The sequence below is a fragment of the Peromyscus maniculatus genome, chromosome 6 (genome assembly GCF_049852395.1).
Source record: "Peromyscus maniculatus bairdii isolate BWxNUB_F1_BW_parent chromosome 6, HU_Pman_BW_mat_3.1, whole genome shotgun sequence".
NCBI lineage: Eukaryota > Metazoa > Chordata > Mammalia > Rodentia > Cricetidae > Peromyscus > Peromyscus maniculatus.
This window is the reverse complement of record NC_134857.1, coordinates 23,203,025-23,211,883: the sequence shown is the minus strand read 5'-3', so window position 1 is coordinate 23,211,883 and position 8,859 is coordinate 23,203,025. Positions and strand designations below refer to the sequence as shown.

General features: G+C 41.9%; 1 long non-coding RNA gene across 1 annotated transcript; it reads right to left on the bottom strand.

Annotated features, from left to right (window-relative positions):
- Positions 1-1,100: 1,100 nt before the first annotated feature.
- LOC143273723 (uncharacterized) lies at positions 1,101-7,993 on the bottom strand. Its single transcript, XR_013051909.1, has 3 exons — positions 7,883-7,993; positions 7,669-7,739; positions 1,101-1,246 (listed from the first exon to the last, which is right to left on the bottom strand). It is a non-coding gene; the product is annotated as an uncharacterized LOC143273723 (long non-coding RNA).
- Between the last annotated feature and the right edge of the window lie 866 nt (positions 7,994-8,859).

The window sequence follows — 8,859 nt, the reverse complement described above, 5'->3', positions numbered from 1 at the left end:
TCCTCTATCCTTTTCCTGAGCACGATGAGATGAGCCATACTCCTGCCATCATAGACTGTCTCACCATGGCTCAGGAACACCAGAATTAAGGCAACAGGGAATGACACTGTGATCCCAGATAAATCCTCTTCCTTCTTCATTTCTCTCTCAGTTATCATGTTACAGCCAAGGAAAACCCGCAAATCCATATGGCGTGATCCAATAATTGCTTCTGAAGTGCACGTGGGCAGACTCCCTAAGTTATAGAGCATAACAGCTATGTCCATGGACCTTGCCTTGTGCTGCATAAGATGAGAAATTTATAAATTATTTAATGGATGCCAAGGGAATATTTGCTTCTATGCTTTAAAAAAATAAATAAAAAACAGACGCAATTTTCAGATTTTTGTGTCTTACAGGGATGCTGGAGCCATCAGGGATGATGACAGGGATGCCAGAGCCATCAGGGATACTGGAGTCAATCAGGCACATCAGCAGTCTGGAAGATCTTTCCTTAAATGCGATTGAATTTGCCTTTTAAAGTTAAAATGTTCCCATCACGACACAATTCTAGACAGCCACATAGATGAAGGCAGTGTGGTTTTAGGTCCATGTATCCTGTTGTTCTTGGCAGTTACTTTTCTATAAGGTTTAAGTGAAAGGAAACCATTGAAATTATGCTTGTGTGTATGCTCTTGTGTACACACGTGTGTATGTACATGCTCAGAGGAAAACCCTGAGTACATTCCTCAAGTACTGTGCACTTACCTATAGAGAACTCACTGATTAGCTGAGGCTACTTGGCAGGCAGCTTGGAGATCCGCCCATCTTTCCCTCCTATAGCTGCCATGACTGCTCACCATCATGCCCATCTTTTTATAACAATTCTCGTCATTAAAGTCAGGCCCTGTACTTTCAAGGCAAGCATTTTACCAACGGAGCTATCTTCAGCCCTCAAATTATGCTTTTGACACAGACACTAGACAGTGAGTAGGAACATGGAAGGGTTAACCTGGTCATATAGTAAACCTTTCATATTTTTGTTTTGTTCTTCAGTTTCCCATTCTTAGAGGGAATGTTCTTTTAATGTTACCTCTTTTTTTTTAAAAAATAAACCTCCTTCGAAAACTTTAATAGATTATTTGTAACAATTTACTTAAAATCAATCCATTTAAATCTCGGGATAATCCATGAATTTTCTCCACTTCTTTCCTTTGTTCTCCATCTTTCTTCTACTTTTAATACTCTTTCTTTTCCCCGTTGAGTTCTTAAAAAGAAACAAAGAACACTGAAATGTAATTTCTTCTGCAGTATTTTGTGTTGACACTGAAATTTTGGCCAGAAACAATGCTGCTTTAAACATTCAAGAGTGTGCGCCTGTTTTCAATATGAACTGAGATTCAGGGGAAACATTTTAGACTCACTCAGCCTCAACCGCATTGCCTCCCAGGAACTCCACACAGCTGCAAAACTCACTAATGAAAACTGGGATAATTCTTAACAGAAACAACTATCAAATATCCTCACAAACAGAAAATAGAGGTGGGCATAATGAGCAGAGTGAACGGTGTGTGTCTGCAGCTCTGTCTCATTCCTTCCATCTTTAAGGACAGTGCGAAAGTGAGTTGGTTCCACAGCCTGTAAGAGGTGATAGAGGTCACTCACCACACATTTGTATCATTCACACTCAAACCCAGTCCATTGTGGATCTGTCAAGAGACTGGAGATGTCTGAAAGTTGGGATAACCGAAGCTAAGAAAGTATTTCTCCTTCAATGACACAGACCCGATCAAAGAGTGGGAAATCACACTGCAGTGCTCTGTGTTAGCGCTAGGAGAGGTTGTGAGGTGGGCATTCATTTTATCACCCACTCATTTATAAGTCCACATCTGTGGCTTCAAGAACGTGTTAACAAAGGAGAATAAGAATCTTGGGGGTGGGGAGTGGAGGTGCAGCTGGGCAGAAACAATAGAGCAAGATCATTGTAATCACAATAAAAATAGAAGCAGGTGACGGCCCCAACCCCCCCAGCCAGCACCTCTCCCCAGTGTCTTACAGCATTACTGAAAGCTAACAATCAATTTCAGAACACCTCTTTCCCCTTGCAAGGGACTGGACTCAGAGCTACACACATGCTATCCAATTGCTCTGCTGCTGACCACATCCCCATCCCTTGAGACCACTTCATCTGAGATTCTGAATAGCTTTCATGTTAAACTCACAAGACTGCAGTAGTGTGCTGTGGAGTACAGAAATGTCTGAAAGATAATTTATCATTTTCTAACTCCAAATGTAAAAAATAGATGAAGTTTAGATAATATAGAACCCAAATAGTTTGGTAAATTTGATAAACCACTTAAGTACTAGTATTTTAGCCAGAATTGACCAATAGTCAAGAAAACTCATTTCTAGCAAACATGATTAAACTCCACATACATAGTCAACACTTTTAAAGACCCAATGTTGTTCTTTGTCCCCTAGAGGGTCATGTGTTTGAACAGTTGCTTCTCAGCTTAGCAGTATATTTGGGAAGGTTCTGGAACCTTTGGAGGTAGAGCCTTGATAAAGAAAGCATGTCACAAGGGCTGGGCTTTGAAGTCTAATATCCTGATATGACTTCCTGTTCCTTTTCTCTGTTTCCTGAGTGCTTGGTCACCCTCAAACTCACATTACACGATTACATGGAGTTTCCCACTATGATGTGTAGTAGAACACACCCATAGGGTCCAGGAAATTGCCTGAAACCAGTTACCAAGGCATGCACATAATGTACTTCCTTAGGAGCCAACCTGGAGTCTGCCTGAAGGCCTAACAACAGGCACTGTCAGAGCTCCTGGTCATGCCCAGCCAGTGAGGGACGACCACACAATGCCATCAGATTGTGGCACAGACTGAGAGGAGGGAATATAAGACCCTCCTCATTATTAAGTAAACAAGTTTGTTGCTTGCCTTCAACTGACTCCCTGTATCTGTGCTGTTAATACTGTGCTTTCTCACTCCCTCCCCAGAGGGAGCTTTTAGAAGCCAGCAACAATGATGGAGTGTGTCCCCTCTGCAACCATGAGCCAAAATCAATCCTTTCCCCTGAAGTTGTTGTTATCTAGTAGTTTATCACAATATCAGAAAAGGAACTCAGACACACAAACTCCAGAGCTAGTCATGTCTTCACATGTGTCTGTGTCCATCCCCGTCACTCAGCAGTCTTGTTGACAGTGTTGTGAAAATACACACACTAGTTCGGTCTCTCTTGGCTGTTTCTGCATTTATAGTCAGCATAAAAGAACCTGCAAATCCTTGAGTCATTTCACACAGAACTGAGGTAACTGGGTGGCATAGTTTGTATGTGAACATGAAATATAGAATATTTAAGTTCAAGGAAAACTCATGTTTTGGCTCTCCTTAAAAGCAAGTGAGTTCATATTTTTTTACATCTTTCACATTAGAAGAGAAATGGCTCCTCAAGGCAGATATAAACAGGCAGTCTTGTTCATCAGTGTCTTTGCATCAGACAGCTATAAATACTTGCATCCCTGTTTTGAAGGAGCACTATGGTAGATCATTTACATGGCTCTAGATCTTAAGATGTTTATGAAGAAAGATCGGTTTAAGATATCATCCTAAGATCAAGAACCCTCTGAGACTGTTCTCTACTCTTAAATGACATTTTAAAGAGTAGATAATCCTCAAGAGTACCAGACTGGGACCTTCCTGACATGAAATACCATCAAAATAGAAACAGCATTCTATTAATTTTTTGGCTGCTGATTCTGACTCTCCTTCCATGGAGGGATTATTTATATATATATATATTTTTTCCTCTCATGGAAACGCTGCCTTCAGCATTTTTTTAAAAAATAGATTTTCTTGCCATTTTATAAAATAAAAGTAAATCTATATTTTTAGTATTTGCATGAAACCTTGTTGTTTCTACTTTCCAGAAAGGCAGATTCCTGTCTGCACATGATCCCTGCCACCTAGGGAATGGGTTCTGATAACATCCCCATTGTGTGCCAGGCCGTAGTGTGGGCTGCCATGTGTCTGAATTTACAGTTGAGGAGTGAATGGACTACACTCTGTCAATTTTTCTGCACAAAGGAAGCAAGTTATTTTATTTATTTATTTATTTATTTATTTATTTATTTATTTATTTATTTTTAGTATAAAAGGTGAAGCTGAAAAGATGGCTCAGTTTGTAAAGTGGTTGCCACAGGCAACATCACAATCTAGTTTCAATTCCTAGAACCCACATAACATGACAGGCACTCACTCCACTTCAATCCCAGTGCTGGCAGGGGGAGAGGGGAGACAAACAGTTCCTTGGCGCTCACTGGCCAGTGAGTGAGTCTACCTCTCATGGTGAGTTCCAGGCCAACGAGATAGCCTGACTCAACAAACAAGGTGGAACTCAACAGCCAAGGTTGTCTCAGGCCTCTTTCACATGCATGAGCAGACTGGTGTACCCACATCCACACGAACACACACACAGAGACCTACACACAGGTAGATCTGTGAATGGTGGCAAGATTCAGTGTGCTACTGGGAAAAATGAGAACAAAAACTGAACTTATAGCACTTACATTGGTGGTCCTGTTTAAAAGGAATCTCTTACTAGATAGATGACTAGACGCCTGGCCACCGGGTTAGATGAACTTAGAGTTGGGACTCCCTCTTCTCCCCAGGGCTGATGTGATGGCAAAGGGTGGTGCTTTTTTCCAAACTGCATCGTGAGACTGGAGGACACGGCATTAGTGTAAGCAGCCAGTCCTACTCAGTGTAAGCACCCTCCTCTCCACTTCCCAGGCCAACTTCATTCAAGCTGGATGAAAAGTCAAACTTCGGATTAAATTATTTATTTAAGTGTAAGTACCACATGTTAGAAAAAATGTTAATATATGTTTGCAGCATCTATAATTGCAATTTTGCAAAATGCCTTGTCAAAGCTAGATTACAAAGCTTATTTACAATAGTCATTTATAACAGCTCATATTGTCATTGTTATGTATGTGTATTATGCATGCATGTGAGTGCATGTCTGTGGGCACCTGTATGGCTCAGCATGTGTAGAGGCCAGAGTCTGTTGTCTGGTGTCTGCCTTGACCACCCTTCAACTTATCCAATGCTTGGAGTGACTCCATTCTGTTCTGCCTCAGTCTTACAGGGCTTCAACAGAGTTGCAAAGATCTACAAGGTGATGTGTGAGCATGTGCTCAAGCCACTGTTTGAATTTTATTTGATCCCTTCCTATTAGGGAAATCAATGACAACATCGAGAAACTGTGAGAAAGTCAGTGGGAAGGATGAAGACTCAACGGACTTTTACCCCCAACCATCGTAGTCATTACATCGTAGTCATTACAGCACCTTTATTAAATGTCTCTCATTATCCTCTTTGGATGAATACTGGAGTTTTATTTAAGTTCTATACCTGTGGGAAATTAGCCAGTAACTTTCCCTTTCCTTCCTTTTCCTGGGTCATAATTGGAAGCAATGACATTTAGAATCCAGTTAACTTGTATAATGCAATCAGTGAGGGCAATGAGGCTAATTGAGTTGCCTTCATTTGGAAGGAAACATCAGCAGGGGAAGGTATGTCACTGCCAGCAGTGGCACAGAGATGCCTCCAGGAGTCACAGCCGGCCATTCCACCTGACTCAGTCCACCTTCATGCACCTCCCCATTCACTTTCATTAAAGTACGGAAGGGAAGTGTGGAGTCAAGGAAAAGTTGGGGTTTGGGGAATGGAGGAGGGGAGAGGATCTGAGGATTGGTGCATTGCCACACAAAGGTGATGAGTAAAGCGAACTCTCCAGACATGTAGGACAAGAGCCACAGGACTGAGAAAAATGGATTTGAGGTGAGAGTGGAACAAGAACTTTGTGGACAGAATATGAACTTGATGGCTGAGACACGGTCCACGAAACACAGAGGTCAGAAATAGAAAATCTGGATAAGGTGGAGTTAGAGATCACAAGAGAGGAGGTAGGTGGCTGAATAATGGGGACAACAACAATCCTGTGGGGGACCAAGTGCTTAGAGCCCAACCAGACCTTTATACTGAAAGTAAGCCTGACTCCTCTAAAATCAAAAGAAATCCACCCAGTTGGTCAAAAGTACTTACTGCATTCCCACTCTTTGCCTAATTTTTTTCTGTGTGCTAAGAACAAGGGAGTGATCAGTGTTCTAGCATGCAGTAATAGTGGGTACTACAGACTCAGTACTGCAGTCATGGTAAGTACTACAGATGCAGTAATGCAGCAGTGCTGAATATGAAAACTCAGTACCACAGTAGTGATGAGTCTACAGACTATACTCCAGTACTGGTACGACTCTGAACTGCTTCAAGTGTTGAGAATAAAGAATGACTGAGTGCTCACCCCTAAACATGCTGCAGAAAAACGGGCTGACAGACTGCAATCAACCACTGTCCTGTGAATGTGTCTCAGCCAGAGCTATCTTGAACACACAGCAGCTGTGGCCACCTGCACAAGGCGTGCACAAAACAGTAAGAACTGACACTGGGAAAGGAGCTGGTTGGGGGGAGAACGGTCAGCAGGAGTGGGAGCATGATCAGCGTGCAGTGGGAGGGAATGCAACCATAGGACCTTGTATACAAGTTCGAGATCCTCAAAAGTCACTCTAACACCGAAAATAGTAATGCCTTCACTTCACAGTCCTCTGGATCCACTGTACCAGAACCCATTAAACTGTGTAAGCAGCCTAACCGCATGCTGTGTATCTAGGGAAATTTTATTTAAAACATATTCTAAACTTGTAGCAATAAATGCATAGGAACTATTCACTAAAACAACTCTTAAAATATCAGCAGATTTTAGGGAAGTAAATTGTATGTGAGGAGCAGAAATGTGTGAAAGGGAAATATCTGACTTCTTTTTTCCTACCTCCAGTCACAATTTCACTAATAGACATGGTAAACATTAACTGTAATTGAACTATGGATGAAATTTTGAAAATACCGAGAGTTAAATTTGGGACTACAAAAAAGAGGACATTATAACATTATGTCATTAGCCACGTCTATAGTATCTGAATAAGATATAAGGCCCAAATTAAAATCATGTTGGTCAAAAGGCACCAATAGAGAAGAGAATGAAATGTTGTGCAAATGAACTACCACTCTTACATGTTTTGGTTTTCTTTCTTTACCTGTGGTTGCAGTCTGACTGAAGCAATTTAGCTTAATGAGGAAGTAGGCACAAGAAACCAGCGCAATGACCCCATGAATTTTTATGAGTCAAATTACTGGTACTTTCAGAGATGCTTCTGATAGCAATTCATCCTTGTAAACTGATCAGCTCTGATTAAAATGGAATTTAGCATTGGTTTCTGGGCATGTGAAGGAGTCTGGGTTCACATGAAAATAGGACTGTTTTCTTTCATAGACTTGATTTGGTTGAATAACTTTTTAAAGCTGATAAGTAAAAGAAAAAGAACATTTCAACTTGACACTCTTCTTTTTAAAGAAAACCAAAACACCTCATTTGAGCAAAACAACATTGCGGTATAATTACTCCTCAGAATTCCTTAAGGGAACAAATGTGAAATAATAATAGCTTTTTACTGTGGGCTTTTGAGATCCTAACAGGTTTCCTTTAAAAATGAAGAGTGAAAATTCTGAATTCTTGAGCAACAGTCTCTACATGGGCTTCCGGTCATTTTCTTAGTGGCTTACCCTGCATCCTGTCCTTGGTAAATGATACGGTACTGAGGAGAAACAAGAACATCTTTTTATGTTGAAATCTCCTAATAACAAATAAAAATGAACCATAAGAATTATAATCCATGAAAAATGTCTTCCAAAAAATTATTCCTGAAAAAAATGAATTCCATAATCATCTTTTTCTTAAAAGCATGTTAGAATTCATCCTTGCTTTGTTCCCACTTACTTATTTTTAATCGATGTTTTTACTTCCACACACAAAAACCATGGTAGAGTTCTGGGTTCCTCACTAGGACTGGCAATTTGCTATTTATTCTCAGTGTTTGCTATGAAGAAAAGAAATGCTAACTGAAACGCTGCAATTAGGTTAGTGTGTGCCTCTGTCATAGAAGCCTCCTGTAGAACGTCACTGTGTTTTCAGCTGGGCGGTGGTGGTGCACGCTGTTAATCCCAGCACTCAGGAGGCAGAGGGAGGTGAGGGAGGTGAATCTTTGTGAGGCCAGCCTGGGCTACAGAGTGAGATCGAGGAAAGGTGCAAAGCTATACAGAGAAACCCTGTCTCGAAAAACTAAAAAAAAAAAAAAAGAATTTCTGGCTGTTGAGAAGCTGAGGAGGCTAGGTCCCAGTGGCCTGAGTATCATTCCCTGGGGGTCACTGATCTATGGCTTTCCTGATCCAGGTTCCTAAGAAGGAACTGGACATGGAAGAACAGGGCTGCTGGAGCTCATGTGGTGCTGCTGTGGAGCCTGTCTGAGCGGAGAAAGAGTGCACATGTGAGCGACTGCACAGGAGAGGCCTCTCTTTCTTGTAGTACCTCAGAGGAGAGGAAAGAAGTGCATGGTGGTATCCCAGCCAGAGAGACACGGGGGGAGGGGCACCTGGGAGGCCCTAAGATGCTGGCTGAGACCTGAGAGGACAACCAAGGAGAAAAGGCCGCACTCAACCACCAGCACCTGCCAAAGGGAAGGGAAGTCAGCCTCCTAAGACAACACCCTGCTTGGCTTGCCCAGACCTCGAAGTCTTACCTGGTGCGGAAGAGCAGGGCACCACCCATGTGACCCAGCTAAGCAGGACTTTCCCACCAAAGGCAGCAGCTTGAAATTGGCTCCAGGAAGCGGTCTTGTGGTGGATTCACAAGGCTTGCTGGGTCTATTCTTCAGCCAGCGCTCCCATGTTTTAAGAAGCACTGGAAATTTCCAGTCT